This window comes from Petaurus breviceps, unplaced genomic scaffold (assembly GCF_028583685.1).
Source record: "Petaurus breviceps papuanus isolate PSGF00001 unplaced genomic scaffold, PetGlider_PUasm1.0 79, whole genome shotgun sequence".
Classification (NCBI taxonomy): domain Eukaryota; kingdom Metazoa; phylum Chordata; class Mammalia; order Diprotodontia; family Petauridae; genus Petaurus; species Petaurus breviceps.
In genome coordinates this window covers 21452950-21475951 of record NW_027186523.1, presented here as the reverse complement: position 1 = coordinate 21475951, position 23002 = coordinate 21452950, and the positions used below count along the sequence as shown (strand labels likewise).

Genomic DNA, 23002 nt, shown 5'->3' with positions numbered 1-23002 from the left:
CATTTTTTAAAGGGATGTTAGTCTATTCTATCAGAAGAGATAAAAGGCTCCACAACAGCATAGCATTGAATATGTAATACAATAAGGTATATCTGCCAAAAATAACAATCACATCATGTCATGACATGTTGTGTCATTTTTATAATGTCTCTCACACCTCTCCCTTCCTTCCATTCCCACTACCATTTCCATAAATTAGGCCTTTGTCATCTCATGCCTACTGGAACAGTCTAGTCTCCTTATTAGCCCCTGCTTTCCACTATCTCCCCACTTCCTGCTCATCATTTGTATTGTTGCTCAATTCATACTCCCCAAAACACTGTCCACACCTTCTTAACCTTGTATGATTCTGGTCTATGTTCTTCCGTGAGTACTCCAAAGATTATTTGTCCAATGTATTTGAGGCCTTCCTCAAGTTCTTCTAATATTTCCTTGGTGCCAGCATAGTTTGTGGACTGTCCATCTGTTATCCTTCACACTTAATGTACTACTGGTTCACTTCCTTTTCCTATCGTACATTTCCTAAATATGTTACTTCTTTATTACAACATTGTGGCCAAGTTACATCCTCCATATGTTCATCACTCCATGTGTGTGTAAAAATTTTTTCCTATGCCTGAAATTCAAGAGCCTCTAAAATGTGTGAAGTCATTTCTGAGGTAAGGCATTCAGCTAGATAAGTCATGGTCCTTATTCTTAAGGAGCTAACAATCTATTTGGTGAGATAAGACACACACACACACACACACACACACACACACACACACACACATATATATATATATATATCTGTGAGATGCCATGATAAATAATTTGGATGTTATTTAATAGAGAGTGAGGGATTAGGAGAAATTTACAGACAGATGGAATCAAAACATTACTTTAAGAAGGACTTAACCTGGCACAGTGGTACAAGATGTCCATCTTGCAGGAGTGAGAAGAGATTGGAGTCAGGGAGAACAGCTGGGAGTCTATCTCAGTAGCTACTAGATAGCACATGTATTAATAGTTCTGCCTTAACATATTCTCAAAGAATCTGTAAGAAGATGACACAATTTTTTCCAACCTCAACTATATCTCTGCTACTCTTCTACATTAAATCACTGGGGTCAGCCCAAAAGACCTAGATACTCCAGTCTAGTCTAACAACCCTTAGTTGACTGTGGAAGCCTATCTGGAATCCAACATCATTCCCATCTTAAGAATAATTGAATCCAAAACAAAAACAGAAATAAAAGTCACAAAACAGACTGATATATTGGTTAAGAGAGATGACATATTTTCTTGCATCCAATAAGATTGTTAAATCCTCTTATAGTTTCATTAACAGGAAAGCCTACTTACATCATAAATAATTAATCCTTAAAGAAATGCTAATGCATATAACTAAAAGCCAGGGGAATCAATTTGTAAGATGCTTAAGTCAAAAGGGTCTTTCAGATTTAGTGTTTGAGCTGTCTTCCTTCTCATGATCTATTAGACAAGAAATTATCAATATATGCTGAGAAAGTCAGAATACCACACACTGAGTGCATAATTTAAGAGAAAAAAGTCTCTTTTCCCCTGATGCATGGAATGAATACAAGACAGATCTTGCTCTATTTGCAAATACAGAAAAATAGCTGATATTCCTCTCACACAAAGGTTATCATCAAAGAATATTCATCTTAATGGACAGAATTCTATATTTAGGGGATAGATAGAATTCTACATTTAATTTTATTTGCACAAGAAACTCCTGGATAAGGAAACAATGCAGGCCACTAGCTTCTTTGAAACTTAGAATTTTGGAGAGCTGCCTAGAGCACTCCAAGTTTAAGCAACTTGCCCAGGAACCATTCAAAATAAGTTTGATTTTTCTTAGCATGGACAGATTGTCCACAATAGTAATTTCAGAAATCTGTTATTAATATAGAATATGATGACCAGAAATAAAAATATATAGCTAGATTATCAGAAGAAAATTTTAAAAACACCCAATAAAAGAATCTTCTCATAAGAAAAAAATCCATTTTCCCTTTCACTTACTCAGAAGCCAAGCTGATCTTTAAAGTGCCGTTTCTGAAAAAAAAAATATATGAGCCAATGCTCTGATTGTTCCTATGCAGACCCACATGCCAAAAATCTGCAAACAGAATCTGGTGTACAGAACAAAAGCCCTGGCTATAATGCATTAGTTATCCAGCAGTTTAGTTGGAAGAGTTACCTCCAAGTACTTGTACATTCCTGACAATTCTCACTTTGGTAGGAGAAGGGGGAAAAGTGGGCTGAACTTAGGTTCTCTCTGCGGAAGCTCAAAGCTTATGCCAATACTCAAAGAACCCTGGGGTTCACAGAGCAAGAGCACACTATCCTCTTAGATATAACCCTGGCATTATGAGAGCTCATGTAACAGTGTGGATCAGGGCTTCTCAACCTCATAAATCCATAAACTTTTATTTCAATCTAATTGGTTTCCTTTGTAATCTTAGGTATTTTATGCATTTTTAATTTATTTATTTTGTTCTGAACTTAATAAAACAAGCATTTCCATAAGAAAGCAGAATAAAAAGATGATTGTACAAGAAACTGAATTTTAAAAATATAATTTGCTATTTCTTCTAAATATATGATGTAGTTATCATGTAACTTCATCCCCATTTTTTCTTCCCTTGCCCCCTCACCCTAGAGATGGCAACCATTAGACACAAATATGTATATGTGTATGTATGTATATATATATATGTATATATATAAAGACATTCTATCCATATTTCTATTTAACAGTTTATTTAAAACGATTATTCTGTGAAGGAGACTAGGGACTTCACCAGATTACCAAAGGGCTCTGTTTTTCATACACATACTCCCTGTTACAGAAAGGAAAAACTATTTTTCCTTATCATGAGGTCATAGCCAATTGTTCAATAAATAAAAATTTTAGGAGGTGGAGTAAATATAATGCTGGATTTCAGGTCAGGAAGGCCTCAGTTCAAATCATAGCCTTAAAAAATTACTATCTGTGTGATCATGGCCAAATCACTTAATCTGTATACCCCAGTTTCCTCATCTATCAAATAGGGACATAACCACACTGACCTTCAGAGTTATTGTGAGGAGCAAATGAGATAATATTTGTAAAGTGTTACACAAACATTAAAGTGCCAGTTATTTCCTGTTACTGTTGTCAGATACTATGATAGGAACTGTGATGGAGATTTCACTTAACTGATCGTCATATAAGTTGAAAATAACATCACCAAATTACCAAGAAAATGTCCTTAAGGAAGGAGACTATGGTAGGTTTTGAAGACAACAGACATAAATTGGAAAGGAAGCCAGTTATGTAATGGTAAGATTAGAGCTCCTACTGACTGATCTGGGAGAAGCAAAAGCTAGAAGTAATAAGCAAAGAAGTCTAGGTAGAATGGAGATTACATGGGTGAAAGCAGGTTATGTAGATGTAAGCACTTAAGTCCATTGTTAACATAGTAGAATGACCTTTATAAGGGATGCCAAGGAAACAGAGATATCATCCACAAAATGTACTTCAATTATTGGAGGACCAAAGGGTGAGAACAAGAAAAAACCTAAGAACTCACCTAGTCCAACCTTCACATTTTACACAAGAGGATACTGAAACTAGAAAAATTCTATCAAACTTTTCCTATAACAAAGTAAAGGGTTATGATTTGACCCATAATGTATGTGAATTTTGTTACTATAGTGAACTATTTTACAACAGAGCAATGTTTGATTTTAAATGAAGATGATAAATAATGAAGAAATATTGAGTCTTGGGGTTTCTTTTATTGTTCTCTTTTCTTGTGAGGAGAGATTAATGAAAAGAAGAAAGAGATGGTTAAAGTGATACGTGTGTAAAGAACTACGTGATAAGACTATTCCTCTAGCCAAAAACGCAAGACAAAAAAAATATTCTGTGACAATGGATTGAGAATGGACAGGCAGATTTGATAGTCACACAAGTCCTGGTGTCTGCTGATTCATTTTATGGGTAGTTTACAGTGTTACCAGGGAAATATATACTGAGAAAAAAGGTAGTTCTGTTACATAACAAAACTAAGGACTAGCCAATGAATAGCCATTGCTAAAAGATCAAAGGGATGGCCCTCAGCATGATGAGCTGATACTCCACTGAAGATTTAGTAGAGGGCATGTACAAGATTCACAATGGGTGAGAAGACATTAAAGGCCTGCAGTCTGCATTACTGGGAGTACTCATGTTGATGAGATCAGATCAATGGAAGGACCAAAATTGCCACTTTTCTTCCATTGTTTTGCTCCTTGTACAATCTACTTTGTGTGAAGGATGAAGAAAAGGATGCTGAAATTCAACACTGACTTAACCTCTTCCTTGTTCAAAGAAATAGTCAAGAATTATAGATATTTGAAGTTGAGTGCTATACACACATGCTTCAGTTGTTGGAAAATACAAGTGGAAATCAAGTCCAAATGCAGTCATTTTTAATAAGCCTTGAAGGAGAAGGCCCAGAATATGAAATAAAATTTTCACTGCAGATGAATAATTCTGGAAATATGAATCAAAAGAACAATTTCCTGAACTATATAAAGAAATATGTGATACAGCAAAAAGAGAATTCTAAGCAATGAGGATTAGAAGGGGGGAGTAAAATCAGGAAATACCTTATTCTAAAATCTTCTGAAATTACATTACTAATTTTCTACAAATATTCTCCTGATGATTTCTCCCAGACAGACCTCATCACGGTAAATCAAAGCAAAATCCATTAGGTAGCTCCCATTACAATTAAAACTTCTAATGAAGCCCAAAATATTGAAGTAAACTCAGTGTTTTCTCTTCTAGTCATGTAAGAATGTTTTTTTCTAATTATTTAAAATGTTTTTGAGATAATAAGATCTAAACACCAACATTCAGTAACGGTTCATAATAGCAATCCTTTACTGCTTTATATCCCATCTCTGACACTTACTAGGTGGTAGACAATGGGCAAGTCACTTCTGCCTTCTGATCCTCAGTTTCTTCAACTGATAAAAAAAAGAATAACACCTGTAGAGTCTTTCTCACAAAGCTGCTAGGAAGATACAACGAGATAATACTTGTACAGCACTTTGAAAACCTCAAAGTTCTAGGAAAAGGTTGGCTGTTAAAATCATAGAGAAAAAATTGAAGCACACAGGGCCCTTGCTATTTCACTGTCTACCATCTATGGAACATTTCCAGATGGCTTTTTTATAACAATACCAACTTTAACTGTGACAAAAGAAATTGGCCTAACAGGTGACAATAAGGGATGATGGAAATTGATTAATGAACAGTACAAAGACAGCCCCTCCTCTTATACATAAAGAGAGGAAATATATTGTTTTGCCTTAATTTTATATATGAAAATATACTTTTCAGGAGTGAATAAAATTAGGAGTGATTATTTTCATTAAATAGTTATCAAAGTATATGTAAATGAGGTATCATAGTATATCTACTACTTAATAAAGGGAGAAGTGAAAATGTAGTCAATTTAAAACTCCAATGTTAGGTTACTCTCAAAGGTAAATCATAAATGAAGATGAAATATATAAATAATGTAAATGCTATATAAAATTCCTATTTGCACATTATAGGAGTTTAATGAGGTAAACATTTCTTAAACTCTTAGGTAATGTGTTAAGACTCAAGTGGATGAAAGACACAATCCCTTCTCTCAAAAAAAAAAAAATCAGACAATGAATTCAAGGAACAACTGTAGTACGACCAATACCAAAAGTACATAAGAGAGACACAAGCAAAATACTCTTTGAGGTCTGACAGGGGCAGGGAGGGGGGGTAGCAATCAAGCAATCCACATGCATTATTTAATTGCCTACTATGTGCTAAATACTGTCATAGAAGCTGAGGATGCAAAGACAAAAATGGAACAGTACTTGCCTTCGATATCCTTCTTGACTGATGCAATTACAAAAACCTGCCTGGAAGAGGCAAGGTTGGAACTAGGGGCAGTTAGGTGACAACAAATACAGAGTTGTACCTATAGTTAGGAAGACCTGAGTTTAAAGATGATAATAGACAGTGCACTGTCTGTGTGACCTTGGGAAAGTCACTTAATATCTGTCTGCTTCAATTTCTTCAACTGTAAAATGAGGATCATCATAGCATCTACCTCCCAGGATTATTGTGAGGTTCAAATGAGATGATATTTATAAAGCAGTGCCTTGCGCAAAATAGCCACTTAATAAATGTTTGTTTCCTTCCTTCTTGAACTGGGTTTTAAAGGACAGGGGGGCAATATATCTAATGGGCCAATCAGAGAACACAGCCAAGATTAACACAGATATCTCAAATCCCCATATGTTCTGTATCTTCTTGTGGCTGATCTAAGTTATCTAAGACAGGATGCCTTTCAATTTGTTTTGTTTTTTTGCTCCCTTTCTGGGATCCCAAGAGAGGATCTACATCTAAAACAACGAGTACATAGAACACATTAATCATCCTAATAACATTTAGCATTTTTCAGACTTTTTTCTTTATTTCGAGAGATTCAGTGGGATACCACCCTTCCTATTCCTCAAAAAGGACCTTTAGTCATTGATTCTGGAATAGGATCGCATGGCTCTTCCCAAATAAGCCCTTTAAATGTACTTTAAATTTATGACTCGGAAACTCTTTGAAGAAGAAAAAAAGAAATAATGCATAACTAGCCTTATATCAACAGGCACACTACTAGACTAATTTTACACATACTTTATACTAAATTCCTATTAATCTATGGTTAGCAAAATAGATGTAGAACTTTAAGGGACTATGGAGACCATCTAGTCCAACACTTTTATTTTATGGATAAAGAAATGAGGGATTCAAAAGGTTAAGTCACTTTCCCAAGTAATAGAGCTGGGAAACCCAATTTTTCTGGTTCTGATAGAGCCAGGGCTTTTCCCACCCCATCTCACTGCCTCCTCAAATTACAGGGAAACAGTTAGCTTAGGCTCTACATCTTCTAAACACATATACACAGAATTAGAATTTTTTCTCCAAAGAATGATATGGATTTTGTGCATATGAAGGGGAAAGAGAAAATAGAAAATCAGAGAAAGGATCATCAACTTTGTAAAGGAAAAAATGGCAAAATTACAGAAGGCAGAATCAGTGCTTAGGACTGAAAGCATCTGGCATCATAGCTTTTGCCATTTTTCAGTAACTGATAATGTCAAAGAGAATCCTGAAAAAGGGGTGAATTGTTCTTTCAAAAAGTAAGAGATGATGTAAGGGACAAGACTGATTTCTTTTCCATTTTCATTCCTGTGGATTTATCACAAGCGAATTGTAAAGGATACAAACATACATTTGGGGATTTGGGTTTTAGGGACAAGACCTCAGGTTTAATTGATATTGGGAACTCCTGGTGAAGAGTATATTACAACATGCTCTGCAATGCATAATCACATAGAGTTGCCTGGATCACTGAGAAATTAAATTAATTATTCTGGGCCAAGAAGATAGTATGTGACAAGGGAAGATAAGATTAAAGGTCTTCATCATTCTGAGGTTTATCTTTCTATCTCCTATGCCATTCTGCCTCTATTTAACATACATATAATATTTTGAAGAATCTTATAATTTGGGCAAAGAAATATTAATTTCACCATAGAAAAGCTATTATAAGATATTTTACTGAATATAATTTTTAAAAATTAGTTCACAGGTTACCAGATAATCTCATGGTTCCTGGTGCTGGTAGTCAATTCTACACCACAATCTCTGAAGAATCAGAACTGCAGATGAACTACCCTACCCACCCCCCTTTCAAAAAAGGAAAGCATCATGGGTAAGCCACATAAGAAAGCCACAACATATTACCAACAATGGCTTGCATGCAATAAGTAGCATAATACATCATCAAATATATGAATGATTAGCAAAGAAAATTCCCAGTAATTTAGCATGGGTAAAATACGCAATGGTAACCATGAATATTAAGATTCCCAAGGAAGAATTCCACTAGGTCAGTGTTTTACAAAGGAATTTTCTAAGTATATTGACAAAAATTGTGCAAGACAAGTAAGCATAGATGGACTAGGATATTTGCCAGTGGAAGAAGAATCTACAATGCTGGTATCATAGATTCAAATGAAGCATTTGATTCTAACTATACATACATATAAAAAACAGAAACAAAGATGAATGAAGAATGCTTTTATTTAAGAAAGCATTATTCCAGCTGACTCATTCATCACACTCATGTTAAGTGCTTACTATCTACACTAGGCTTAAATGACTTGCTAAGTGAGGCATAAAGATAAATGACAGGATCTCTTCACTCAATGAACTTAGAATATAGCAAGGATACTGAGACATGTTTATAGATAAAGTTATTAGAAATTTAAAAAAAATCCATGAAAGGAGTTACAAAGTGCTATGAGATCAGATGAGCTAGGTTTCACTTCTTATATTTTTTCCTTATTCATTATAATCAATTTTCTGATGTGATTTTTACTTTGAAAATGTATATTGGTGGGGTGGCTAGGTTGTGCAGTGAATAGAACAATGGCCCTGAAGCTAGGAAGACCTGAGTTCAAATCCTGCCTCAGACACTTACTAGCCTTGTGACCTTGGGCAAGTCACTTAATTCCATTTACCCTGACTCCTTCCCCTCCAAAAAAAGAAAAAAAAAGTATGTTGGTGCCAAAGCCTACCTACACTAATGTTATCTTCCAAAGCAGCTATTCCAACCACTTGTATTTGATGAAAGCAGTGGTAACAAACACACAACCCAAAAACTCCCAAGTGAGGCCCGAACCAGAGGATAATATAATTGGGAAATACTTAAGAAATAAAAATACAATAAAACATAAATAATGTTAGCATGTGGTTTTCTAAGTCAACATAATGCCTGCAGAGATATTTATATATGGTTTAGTGGCCTTGTTTCTATTTGAATTTGATAATACTGGCCTGAAGTCCCCAGCAACTAGATAATTTAGTAAAAAGCAAACAAAAATTCCAAAATGCTAGGAAACCTATCTCTTATCTCCTACTGATATCATAGTTAAAATAATAAATAGGAGTTCTCTATGTTTAAAATGACATTTGACAGATTAGTAAACTCATGATCCTAGACAAAACTGACAAGTAAACATTTTCCACAGAGAGTCATTACTTTCCCTTTTGTCTTCCTTAGAACAATTTAATATGAACTTTAGGTTACTGACATTTTTTTAACAGAGCAGACAAATGTACCTTACATACTCAGCTTTTCCCAATGAGAAGTTCAAATCCCAACTCAACCACTTACTACTTGTGTGAGTCGAGGTATATCACTTATTCTCTTTTGGCCTGTTTTCTCATTTGAAAAATGAGAGGATTGAACTCATGGGTCCTCTCATAGCTCTAAATCTAGAACACCAAGAAAAATCTAGAAAATGGTAGGTATAAGCTAAGTCTGAACTATCTAAGTAGAAACAACCTGATTATTTGAAACTGCTTGATTTGGGATTCATACTCACCTGAAAATGTGATTTCATCAGGAAAGACAGGGAACTACACTGAGGCACCTCTGCCAGTGAAAACCAGCAACAGTTTTACAACTTGAGACATAGAGAGTTGTCTGGGGTATTTGGAGATTTAGTGACTTGTCCAGGGTCACAGAGCCAGTTGCATCAAGGGCATCTTCTTGACTCTAAGGCTGGCCTTTGTCCACTATCAAAGGCAGATTGGAAAATGAATAGAGGCACTGAGTTCAAATTTGGTCTCAGACTCTAGTTGTAAGATCCTAGACAAGTCATTGAACCTTTGTCTGCCTCAGTTTTCTCAACCACAAAATGTGGATAACAATAGCACCAAACTTAGAGGGTTGTTATGAGGATCAAATGAAATAATACTTGCTAAGCACTTAGCACAGAGGCCAGTGCATAGTAGGTTTTAGTAAATTCTTGTTCCCTTCTCTCTCCTCTTCAGGGCTTACACATAACTTAAGTTTACTTGTAAAATAAGATTTTTAAATTAAATTATACAATCACAAAATCAGTATTTAAGGGGCAATAATCAAGTTACTCAATGAAACCTTGGTTCCAAAATACCTTAAAAACATCATTCCCTAGGCCAGTTTAGACTTGTGGTTCAGGATTGAACCAAAATGAGAAACTTGTAGATCATCCTAAAATATTTACTTTTTTGAAAGTATGGAAAGGATATTCAGCAAGCATAGGACATTGATGCAGTTGGACATACCTTACCTGTCTCCTCGAGTAGCTTGTTGGTCAGAAGCCAGTATCCAGACCAAGGAGATAGTGACTCCTTATATGCTAATTTTGTTTTGTTTGTTTGCCTTGTTTTAGTTACATGACCAGGAAGTTATATCAAGAGCTCAAGTCTCATTCCTCTGGAATAATCAAGTCTCAAGTTTCATCAACTTTTAGTGAAAAATTAGCCCAGACTGAGGAGAGATGTTACCATTTACACACAAACACACACACACACACACACACATATATATGTGTGTGTGTGTGTGTGTGTCTATGTAAAAATTATGTGGCACTTGTACTTCTCTTATTATGAACCTTTATATGACAATTTTGTCATGTAAACCTGCTATGGTTTTTAAATGACTAATTCAAATGATTTAAGAGTTTAAGGAGATAGGGTCTTAATTTTGATTCCCATGTGGGTCAGGCAGCTCCACTCAGTTCTGCTGATGCAGAAAATCTGCCAATTTCAAATAATATAGGACAAGGTTGAGAGCCTACAAACTTTGATATGCACAGAAGACACCCAAGAAGTTTAAAAAATTAAACCTAATTTCTGGAGTAAAGGAATAGGAAGATGGACAATGCAATCTCTCTCTCTTTTTTTTTTAACAAATAATACTGAATCCTAGTATGATGAGATTATCTAACCGAGGGTAAATAAAAATTAATTCACATTGTATATCTGACAATATTGGTATGCAGATGTTTTAAAAAGTTATTTCTATAGTCACAACTGCCTTTTGCCTCTCTTTATATCCTCTGCATTTAATATCATTCATAATATAAAGGAAGTGCTTGGTACCTTCCTGTTGACTGACATGTCACAAATTCCTATATAATTTTCATTCAAGCATGAGAGGCATCTCATGAAAGCAGAATCTTCAAGACTGTATTTTATTCTATGAAGTAAAGTGCTTTTGATAAATCAACACAGTGAAATTTTGTATTTTCCATGCCTCTCAGTCAGTTGCATAATCATAATGATGTTGTCTGATGGAGAAGAATGTCTGAAAAGGAATGTATTATTGTTGCCATTTTGTTTTTAAATCAAAGACACCCTCAGTCAATGTAGAGGCAATTCCCGTAAAAACAGACAAGAGAAATGAAGCACATAGTTTGATAGTTGATAATGTCATCCCAATTGCCATTTTTTTCCCCTAGAAGTACTTCAATTGTAGTTACATTGAGTTGGAGGGAATCTTTCCTTAGTGTTCTTAATATTTAATTACCCTTAGTATATCTCCAGTCACTCCTGTTTCATTTTCCTAAGAGTCACTTCTTTACATAATACCAATGGTACTAAGGTAGTTGAATTCAAGTATCAAGGCTTCACTACTGTTGATGTTAAAATTAGATCAGAATGTGATAGAACCACAGATTTAGATCCAGAAAAGACCTCAGAGGTCATACAATCCACCCTCTTAATTTTGGAGATGAGGAAACTGAATCACATATACACAGAGCAGTATAACCATTTCATTTAAAGTCTCTATTTGTTGTCTTCTTTCTGATTTCATGTACAAATTATCTCATTTTCTCAACTGTTTTTCCTAAGGTAATACTGATACCATTCTTCTGTTCTTTTCCCTTCTAATGATTTCCAAATTAACTTGTATTAGGGTGCCATGTCATTTTTCTTGACCAGAAGATTAAGTCAATATTTCCAGTAAAAGCTATTTACTCTCTTGCTCTCCTTTTTTTCTGGTAACTGCTTTGCATTTGGAATTACTAGGCCCTACTGAGGGCAGTCCCTTAGATTAGATGTGATATTGGGTGAAAAAATGAAACAACTATAAGTCATTTAACAGTTAACAAAAAAGTTATTTAGGTAGCCATAGTAAGAAGAGAGTCATCAGGGATAGGTATGAAGGATGCCTCTAGTTGTTTAAATTAAGCAAAACTTCCTTGCTGGAGCTGTCCATCATTTTGCCCATTATTGTATCAGAGAGTTTTGGGAGCTTCTGATGTCCACTTTTTACTCAGGCAACTAGGAAGTGATATTAACAGCCTAAGTGTTTAGTGTCTTGAGTAAAACAAGTCTTGAAGATGATCTTGATACATTTTAAGGAAAAAACATTGTATGGAGGCAGAGGGTAGGATGTCACTCCTACTAATGGTATCTTTAAAATTATCAAAGAAATGGTCATTGTCTACCTATTTTCAATTCTTCTTAGTTTAATTGGTTTCACTGGAAGCTATTGTGATTCAATGTAGTATCTTCTTATCTTTAGCCTTTCCTCTAATTAGATACCTACCATCTCCCTAAGCAAATGATAAGCTGATTGATTGTGCACAGGCAGCTAATTCCAAAAAAGTCTACAACCAGTCTTTTCTGGACTGTTACAATTTTAATGTTGTGTGTTATTCAGCTATCCAATGTGTTGAGACTCTCTTGAAGAAAACATTCATGAAGTATAATCATGACACTTTTGAGCAGCCTATAAGCTATCAATTGGCCTCTTTCATTTCATTTCTTGGTGCCAGACCATATTTTCCAATGTAGTTTTCACTATCCTCCCCTGAGTCCACTTTCACACTAAAGTCTACTGACCCTAGTTCACTTAATTCTCTGTTCCCCACTTTACGGGTTTATACACATGGATAATATTACATGTCAGCTAGCTCACTGAGCCTTGCTAAGGATTACTCAAACAATCCAAGGTTTTTTTGGGGAAAGATTAGTAGTTAAAAACTAGACTGCTGCTTTCCAAGTGCTAAATTTTATTAGCATGGAAGTAAAATAACTAAACATGTCATTTGATCATGTAATATTGTAGAAAAGACAATGGATCTGGAATCTACAGACCTTGGTTCAAATTCCAGTTCTTTTACATGTTAGCTGCAAGTCACTGGTCACTTAAACTTTGGAAGCCTTAGCTTCTTCCTTATATAAAATGAGAGGATTCCCACTCAATGCTTTTTATAGTCACTTCCTATTTCAAATTCTATGATCCCCTGTCAGCATTAAAAAGTTTCTTAATCATTAATATCTGTCAAATTGCTAGCCTTCTCAAGGAGGGGGTAATGGCAGGAGGGAGGGAGAAAATTTAAAACACAAATTAAAAAAAAGAAAGGTTTTTTTTTACACACAATTGGAAAATATTTAGTATTTTGTTAAAATAATAATAAATAAAATAGATTTTAAAATTATTAATGTCTAAAGATTATAAAAATTATTTTAACTACATTAATTTAATGCTAATTGGAACCACACACCAGATGAAAACAATTGATTTCTAGAGCATGTTATTGTCATACTTACATAGATCCAAAGGTACTGTATTTATAAACCAATGCTGATTATTTTGGGGGCAGCTAGGTGGCACAGTGGATAGAGTGCTGAACCTGGAGTCAGGAGGATATCTTGAGTTCAAATCTAGCTTCAGACACTTAACTAGCTGGGGCAAGTCACTTAACCCTGTTTGACTCAGTTTCCTCACCTGTAAAAGGAGTTGGAGAGTTGGAGAAGGAAACTGCAAACCACTCCAGTATCTTTGCCAAGGAAACCCCAAATTGGGTCATGAAGAGTTAGATGCTACTGAAACAACTTGAACAACAACAAAATACTGGAAGTTAGAGGGATCATCCAACTAAAATTCAATAAGGGTTACAACATGATCAACACCTAAACCAATAAAATATTTAAAATCCTTATAAAGTCAGGGAAAAAAAGCAATCCAAATGGATTAGAAAGGGAGAGATCAGGTTTACCACCTCTGAAACAGATCTGTGATAATTAAGTCATGAGGCACAAACATATATACTTGTATACAGCTACTGAGGGAATTTGTTTTCCTTGACTAAGCATATTTGCTAAAATAAATTTGTTTTGCTTTCTTTTCTTTTCAATGAGGTGAGGGGGTGGAGGGAGAGGGAGAGAGTAGATTTCTGCTAATTTAAAACAAATAGGGAGTTGGTGGTAGGGGGTTTACTACAGATGTGAAATGTTGCAGGCACTTTCAGGTGAGGTCATTGTATTATTAGTTTTACTGAATTGTTTTACTTTCTTACAAGAAACCTCTCATGAAATGGGAGTAATCTGTAAATATTTGTGATGTAAAAACAAAACATATCAATAAAACTTTAAAAAGGAGTAATTAGGGCATACTAGTGAAATAGGTAATTATTTACATAGGTGCTTTATTTCTTAGAGCTTTAAAGATAGGTACTCCCAAGTTGGTAAGAATTTTAAAAACTATCAAAAAAGCCAAGTTCCCTGCTAGGAGAAGAAAAGCTGTATTTCCTAGACTTAGTACATCTCTGACTGTGGTTGCAACATCATGATTAGAAAGAACAGCAAACAACAGTAGAATTAGAAACTAGAAAAATAAAGCTGTTTGGTTACTTTTTTCCTGAATAAAATGGCAGCAATAGTGAACATAAGTTTATTCCATTCTGTGATATTGGGGGAAAAAATCAATATATTAATTGTTTGCATTCTGCCTGATATGATGAAAATGCCTGCAAACCTGTATTCCTACCCTGGTTTCAAATCTGACACAACCAGCTTCCAAGTATAGTGGTTTTCATTGCACACTGCACATTTTATTTAATGTTTGAATGTGTATTAAATGGAATACTCATAGAACCCTTCAGAATTACAATTTCTCTCTTAAAGTTTCAGCTGTGTATTTTTTAACTATATATTCATAGAATTACAAAATCATAGATTCAAGGCTTGAAGGGACTTTAGAAAAGGTCCGACCCCTTCATTTCTTAATTGTGGAGAATGTTACTTAATAACTTAGCCATTTTTGTAATCTGTAGTCTTTCTCATCCCTCAAGATCTCAATGTATTGCAACACTACATACAATATGTTACACATAGTCAGAGATGAATAAATGATTATCGATATTTGTTGACTACTTCTGTTTTGTAGTGTCTATTAAAACTAAACTTCAAGATCAAGGAGGGCCTGGACTCTTGCCCTAGATATTTTACTAAATCAGGAAAAAAAATAGTCTGACATTAAAGTAGCTTGTGGATCAGGAGACAATGTTCTTGAGTCCAGTTCTTCTTTTTCTATCTATGCATTTTATGTAAAATTGATATTTTATTCTTAATTTAACCAGTGACAAAAAGGTTATTATTGTCAGGTTCAAATTCTATCAGCAAAGCTGCCTGTTTTACCTTTTACAATGGCAAGGAATCATAAACAGTATTTGTGTGGCTACAATTTAAAAATCTTGTACAGAAATGGTCCAAAGGATACAGAAGAGTCAAGAATCTGTCTCTAAGGAAATTCTATAAAGAAGAATTATTACTTTTTCATTCTTCAGTCATGTACAACTCCTTGTGTTCCCATCTGGGGTTTTCTTCACAAAGATACTGAAGTGCTTTGCCATTTACTTCTCAGGCTTATATGAACAGATAAGGAAACTGAGGCAAATAGGTTTAAGTGACTTGCTCAGGGTCATACCACTAGTAAGTGTCGGAGGTCAGATTTGAACTCAAGAAAATAAGTCTTCCTGACTCTAGGCCCAATATTTAGGGGAAGGGTAACAGTTACATACACACAGAGATGCTTTCTAAGCAATATGTTAGGAAAACTAAATAACACAAAGGTAGTACACTATGATTTTGTATCATATTTTTTTCTTTGAGCTAAACAAGATATACAAAAAAGTTGGGTATACTGGGAAAACAACACATTTAATCTCCATGCACTAGAGAACTGTTGCCTCTCTGGAGAGAGAAGAACTTTTTCTCACTTTGAAACTGTGGAGTTTATATTCAAGACCTATATATAGTTACATATCAGTAGTTATATATTATTATTATATATAATAGTTATATATATAGTTACATATCAGTAACTATTTAATGACAATATAAAAAAGTAAGCAGTCACTGAACAACTCAATAACAATGGTCAATTCAAGAAAACAGGTACTTATAATCTTCTACAGGAATAAGATAAAACTTTTAAAAGTATTTACTCCTATTTGATAAGTGTATATAGGTTTTGCATATATAAAACCAAGCACTATGGTACTTCCAGTACTCATTTAGCTCCAGTTCCAAACAGTATCTTTAATCATTTAAAGAAAAAAATCAAGTACGTGATGATAATTCAGCTAGAGTATAAGTGGCTTTGGGTCAAACCTATAACTTCTTCTGTGAGCCTGTTAAATAAAAATATGTTCACCCCCTAGCTTTGCAACAAATGAAGCCACATCTCCTCCTCTAAACAAAGATAAAATCAGTAATGATAATAAAAACAAATTTTTAAAAAAGATCATAAAAGTAAATATCCTAGGTGTATCAGATATAAGACAAGCCTAGCTGACTAAGATTCACCTGAACATGATATAAGAGGCCATCTGATTTACAGGAAAAAAAGTTGGTTAAATGCCAAAAGAATTCAAAGCAATTCCTGTGCTGGTTTCTGGGCATACTACTTATATGGATTTTCTTAGGAATCAATGTAGACTGCAAATAATAAAAATAAAATTCACCAGTTCTAGGCATTCTTTTTTATAAGGCTTTCTCCTTCCAGATGGGCACATACAGGAAAATAAAGGAGGCCATATCCTTTGTTGCTCTGTCATAATAAATCACCTTATTCTTCTTAGATGAGGGGGCAAGTAGTTATTTACTAGAGCATTAGTACAGTTGAACAACAGAGTCTTTTCTTTGGGTACTGAGGTCAAGAAGGCACTAATTGGAAGAGTGATTAATTCCATTAATTCCAGTGTTTGTTTTTTTACTTATAGCTACTGACTTGCAATAAAATCAGGTAAAATATATTTCTAAAAACTACCTTCATTCAAATTTACTAAGACCTTAGAAGGGACCATAACACTTATCTAATCTAGCTCCTTCATGTGACAGATGAAAAAAATTGAAACCCAGAGATATGAAGTGACTTGATCAAACAGCAGATTGTAGAGAATCCAGGTCTCCTGACCTCCAATTTTATTCCTATTCTCCTTCACTAAATATTAGTTTAAAAAATCTAATAAAATGTATGGGTTATGAGTACAAGGCAATAAGAGTATGTCACCTACCTTTCCCCAAACATGCCTACAGTCTTCATCTGACTACATTTCTCCCTGACCCCCAAAGAATGATCAATCCCCAACACAGATGGTGCAGCAGGGCCCTATGAGTGACCTTCTCAAATTATGTATCCAAAGGCTGACCTCAAAGGAGTATTCTTTGTGTTTGAGTTCATAACCTATAGGAAATAAGTCATTATATGTGTCTTATATATATGTATATATATATATATATATATATATATATGTATATATACGTCTTCCCAAAGTGCCCAATTGAAATATACCTGTTAGGCATAAGTGAAGGTCACACTCCCCAAAAGCAAACGAAGAATTTTACTAATAGTCTTGGGTTGCAGATTATCTATTAAGAGCAAAATAGAACTGATTATCAATTTCCCATTTCATACATTAGCAAATTCCTATTGGAATGTGAGCTATGAAAATCTGTACCTTTCCCTTCATTGTGCCATTTTTACTACACCTTCCAATCCTTTTTCACTCTAGTAGATATATACAAAGCCTGTTATTATATACATTTGCTCTCATACCAATGTTAGTTGTGAGAGCTAAATAATAAAAAAACTGATATATATATATATATATATATATATATATATGAAATACTACTTAAAGATTTGCAAAACACATTACATATACTATTTCATTTGATTCACAAAATCCCGAAGAGGTAGGTAATAGCTGCAGCTAGCTGGTACCATGGTTAACATTTTCTGCTTGGAGTTCTGTAAGACCCGAATTCAAGTTCTACCTTTCACCAGCTCTCTTGTCTTGTGAACTAACTTAACCTCTCTTAGCCTCAGTTTCCTCACCTGTAAAATGAGGATAATAATAGTCCTCTGCCTCATGGAACCAAAGAAGCTACATAAATGCTACCTTTTATTATTCCAATTTTATAGACTGATGAAACAAAACTTCAGAGAAGTTTCTTTTTGGCAATAGGGGTTAAGTAACTTTCCCAGGTCCCACAGCTGCTAAATGTCTGAGACCACATTTGAACTCGGGTCCTCCTAATTCCAGGACCAGTACACTTATCCACTTCACCACCTAGACTTCCCACAATTCAGTGAGGTTAAGTGGCCTGGGAAAGGTTATAAACTTTTATATAAACCAGTAAACCTTTCCCAGGTTATAGAATTTCAGAATTTGAATACCGATTTCCTTGACTTCAGTAGTAACTTTGTAGACAATTATCAGCTTTAAGATTTGCCTTCAAGTCGGGCTTGGTGATCTACTAACGTTGGGGAGCTCCAAGAAACATCCTTGTGTTGGGGTTAAGGTCCTGGAATTTCTAACACCTACCCCATTGGGGAAAACTCCTAGTTAGCTGACCACTGAGGAGAAAAGGTCTCTATGGCTTCAGACACCTCCTTTCTGTCAAGTCCATTTCTAGGGAAACTCGGCTAGTGACAGAAAAAAAGAAAAAAAAGTCACTTCTGGGAAGGAACAGGGGACAACCCAACTCATTAGGGAAGGAAAATCAGCCAGGGTAGATAAACTGCGTAAGCCCAGACCAAGCGAGTGAATTTATGTGTCAACTTGAGGAGTGTAGGGAGGAAGCAGCTTACAGACTGCCAGGGGACTAAATTTATGGTTCAGCCCCAGCATGAAGCTCATCTGTGTTCCTGACACATGCAAGTCATGCTAAACACTGCTGGTGAGAAGGGACGGGGGGGGGGGGGGGGGAGGGGGGGCGGAGGGGGGGAGGGGGGGGGGGGGGGGGGGGGCGAGAAGGAGAGAGAGGCGGTGAAAGAGAGAGAAAGACAGAGACAGAGAGACTGACAGACGCACACAACACACACACAGGGAAATAGTGAGATTCTTCCTGTCTCCAGGGAGTTTCGCCATTATTTCCATTCCTCTGGCAGCAGGCATGTGGCAGATGTCTAACTCTCTGTTTCTACTGTCAATCTAAGACTAGGAGATATCCATTAACAATCTGACCATTACAATTCACCTTAAAGATACAGACTTACCAACTCTCACTTCCACCGTATTCTCCACCCCACCCCACCCCCCACACACCCCCAACACAAAATGTCCAATCACCCTCACACAAACCCGGCCTCTGGGCTAGCAACATTTTCGTAAAAGAAGGGTACTAAATCTACTGGGGAGCAAAAACCTCTTCTCAATGTCTTTCATCTACTGACGCTTTATTGGTCTTGAAACCTGCAGGTTATAGGTTACTTAGAGAACAGGTCCACTGTGACTTGGCATAGAGAACATAGTTAAGTATAGTTCTTCAGAGAAAACTACGTCCAGCGTTCTCGGTGACTAGTAACTTTTCTCAGTGATGAGAGACGAGCTCCATCTCCGCAGACCTCCCCAGTCCCTCCGGTCCCCACACTCGGGCACCCTCCCGCTCCCTCTCGGCTGAAGTTCCTCACCCACCGCTCGCGGGCTCTTTTGCCGGCTGCCTACAGTGTCCACTGTCCTATCGCCTCCACGCTCAGGGCTGTGCGGGTTTCGGCTCCTCGCCCTAGCTCAGGACCTGGCTCGGGACCTCGCTGCGCCTCCCTTCCTCGCCCTGCCCTCCCGCTTAAGTCCTGGAGCTCAAGTTGCTCAATAAGTGTGCGCCAGCCCACCTGCAGGTGACCCGAGATGCGCTTCCTTTACCTGACTTTGATCTTCCTCTCTCTTCTTATTCCCCCCCTTTTTCTGACTTATTTGCCGACAGCGAGGGGGAATAAACTGCGTCTAGGGAGCCTTGAGGCTGAAGTTGGAAGCTGGTGGGATGGCCCGGCTCCACCTCGGAGCGAGCAGCTCGGGCTAAGCCCCAGCGGCTGCTAAAGCAGCGGCAGCGGCCCTGGAGGCTGCGGAGGGCGGCTGCTGCTGCAGAGGCGGGATCCGAAAGCAGAGGGCGCTGCTGCCCCCTCAAACGCCGGGCCGAGACTAGCCCGGAGCGTGGCAACAGCTGGAGCTTTTGCTCCCGGCTCGTGGTGAGCAGAAGCAGGCTCGGTACGGGAGGGCGGCTTTTAAGTTTGTGGTGTGGCCGCAGCAGCTGCCCTGGGAGAGACTCATTCTTTTGGATGAAGGCGGGGGGTAGAGGGGTGGAGTGAGGGGGGGGGGTTAAACCGCTGGGGATTACCTTTTTCTCCTCCTTATCTCCTCCCCCAAATCCTGCACACACATACTTGAACACCCATGTTCTCGTTCTCCATCAGAGGTGAAGACTCATCATCCTGCCTGTGCGTAAACTGTCAGTTTCCTGGATTTAGAGACATCTGAAAGTTCTATTTGAACTTTTGCTCGGTGCACGCTGACTCTTAAACCTGCCCTCTCACTGTATGAGTCCCCCCCCCCCCACCTGTATGATTTAGGGGACACAGGTTAATTCTACTTTGAACATAAGCGTTAAAACTGCAATGCTTTTATTGTGTGGGAGTGTGGGGGCGGAGAGGAGGATGGCTATTAATCTATTCTATACCATCCCAAACCTGCTCTTTTCCAAGCCAAAGCCACATTCAGTGTTGAAAGCACCAGGATGAACTCTGCTCACTTGTAGACATTTAAGGGAATGTGGAAAAGACAAGATCGAGTAATAGGAAGCAGTCAGATTTGGGAATTTGAGCTAAAGAGTGAAGGATGAAAAGAGGAAGTGGTAAAAGCCTTTTAGGAAAGATTACAACGCCCCCCACCACCCCACCCCCCATCAATCTGGCTTTTACCTATACCCTCAAATGAGCAAATGAACAGCACACACCCTGGGTACACAAGAGGCAGCAGGCAAATAAATGGGGACAAAGCTTCTGTCCCTGTAAACTTTGTCCTTATCTCTTCGAAAGTAGAACCTGACTTGGGGACAGGTGTAACTGGCTCCTCCACTTAGCTAGGGATTTTAGGATTGGGGTAGCAGAAAAACAGAACACTCTGCCAGCTTGTGAATAAAGAATCCTACTGTGTCATGGAGGAGAATGAAAGGGATTCAGAGATTAACAGGTGAGACTTTCTGCTCCCTACCCGTTACCTCGAGAGTCAGCTGGTGTGCATTTTATCCTTATGCAGACCACAAACTAGGGCAAAAGTCCCTAGCTTCAGGGGACTTGTGAAAAGACTCATTTTATACAGAATTAGAATTCCAGGAATATCTCCACTGTTCTCCCCTCAAAAACCTACAAATGACCCCCAACCAATTTTTTCCCCCTTTCAGACTAGAAAGTAGGATAGAATTTTAGACCAGAAAGGAACCTGAGAAATAATTTAGCCCAGATTCATCATTTTACATATCAGTCTCTAATTACATAATTTCATAAGCCAAGTGTGGCAAAGGTATGGGGGGGGGAGGAGACATGTTCAGCACCCTCCAAATCATACCCTACATGTCCTACCTGTACCATGACTTATCCAGAAAACTTGAAGAGAAAGATGAATTTAAATCTCTCAATTTCATATGCTATTGAATGTGATTTCTTAGAGTGGAGTAGAAGATAGTGCTTTTAAAACAAACACATAAGTTTGACTATCTTTCTAATGTTCTGTTGTACCTCCTCACCTCCCCCCAAAAAGGTGGGAAGCAAAAAAGGTTTTTAGGAGAATAAAAAGGAAATTGGAAGAAGAGATTGCAAAGTTTAAGTAATTTTAATGCACAAAATGAGACAAGGCAGGCAGATATAGGCAAACTTTTACTGTTTGCTCATATAATAGCTATACTTGGCTTATGCAGTACTTTTCTGTATTGAAGTGACTAAAGCTTCACTTATTCTCATGTACTTCTTAATACCTTCATGCTTGTTTTACATACAGCTACAAAGGAGCACATAGATACTATTCCCAGATGAGAAAACTCTAGCATGTGGTTGTTAGAACATTGCTCAGATTCACATTAAGTATATGGCAAAACTCAAAACTTCCCTCCTACTCTTCTATCTACTTGTCTAGACAAACTTCAATTCTTTCTTTCCCTTGGCAGTATCCCGTTTAGAGTACTGCTACAATAATTTCAAATGAAAAAGCAAAAAAAAAAAAATAAACTACAGCCTAAATATCATCCTTTTCCTTCCCTTAAGAGATTTTTACATGCATAGATCTTATAGAAGCAAAAAGCATCTCTGTTTCTCATCATCAGACAGAAAATGTTTCGTGGCTAGTAAACAAGAATGGATCGCAGATCTCTTTGCTTTCTTTGAACTTCAAACTCATAAAATCCTTCTACAATTTTAGAGTCAAAAGAGGCCTTCGAGATCATCTGTACTACCCTCCTTATTTTATAGATTAGGCGAATGAAGAAGAGAAGACGTAACATTCCCAAGGATAGACACACAGCTAGATAGTCACAAAGTTGAAACCAGAGCCCCTGGTCTCCTGTCTTTAAGACTGGTGCACTATCCATTACACAGATAATTTGCTTTGCTTTGTTTTGTTTTATTTTCTTTTAAGAAAATAAAATACTTTTCAGACTTGAAAGCCTGAAAATAAAGGTTACATTTTCTTAGCTGGGATCAGATATGGTAAATAATTAAATTCAGCAGGAATATCAAGTCAAAAACAAAAATAAAAACAAATCCCAACCCTATTTGCCTGAACCTCAATTCTTCAGGAAGGAAAAAAAAAAGAGTTTCACAGAACTCTGAGCACTTCCTAAAGGATGGTACCAGTTCTGCAAGATAGAAAAGTCCACAGTTACTATTGCTTTGGACCATTTAGAGGCAAAAGAAAGTGTTTTTAATAATCTAAATGTTTATGTATGGAAGCTAGATGGTTCAGTGGCCTAGGACCTGGAATCAAGACCTTAGTGCAACTCACAGTCTCAGACATTTTT

The 23002-nt window shown here is 36.8% G+C and overlaps 1 protein-coding gene across 13 annotated transcripts in view; it reads right to left on the bottom strand.

Moving 5' to 3' along the window:
- LOC138175868 (semaphorin-3D) overlaps nt 1-20415 on the bottom strand; it is a 252743-nt gene extending 232328 nt beyond the window's left edge. For 2 of the 13 annotated variants that reach the window (XM_069106473.1, XM_069106472.1), the window contains exons 1-2: nt 19861-20271; nt 4953-5007 (exon numbers count right to left, since the gene is read on the bottom strand). The gene's annotated coding sequence lies outside the window, so the exon portion shown is untranslated. The other 11 variants (XM_069106481.1, XM_069106476.1, XM_069106479.1 and 8 more) reach the window with 9 other exon arrangements.
- Between the last annotated feature and the right edge of the window lie 2587 nt (nt 20416-23002).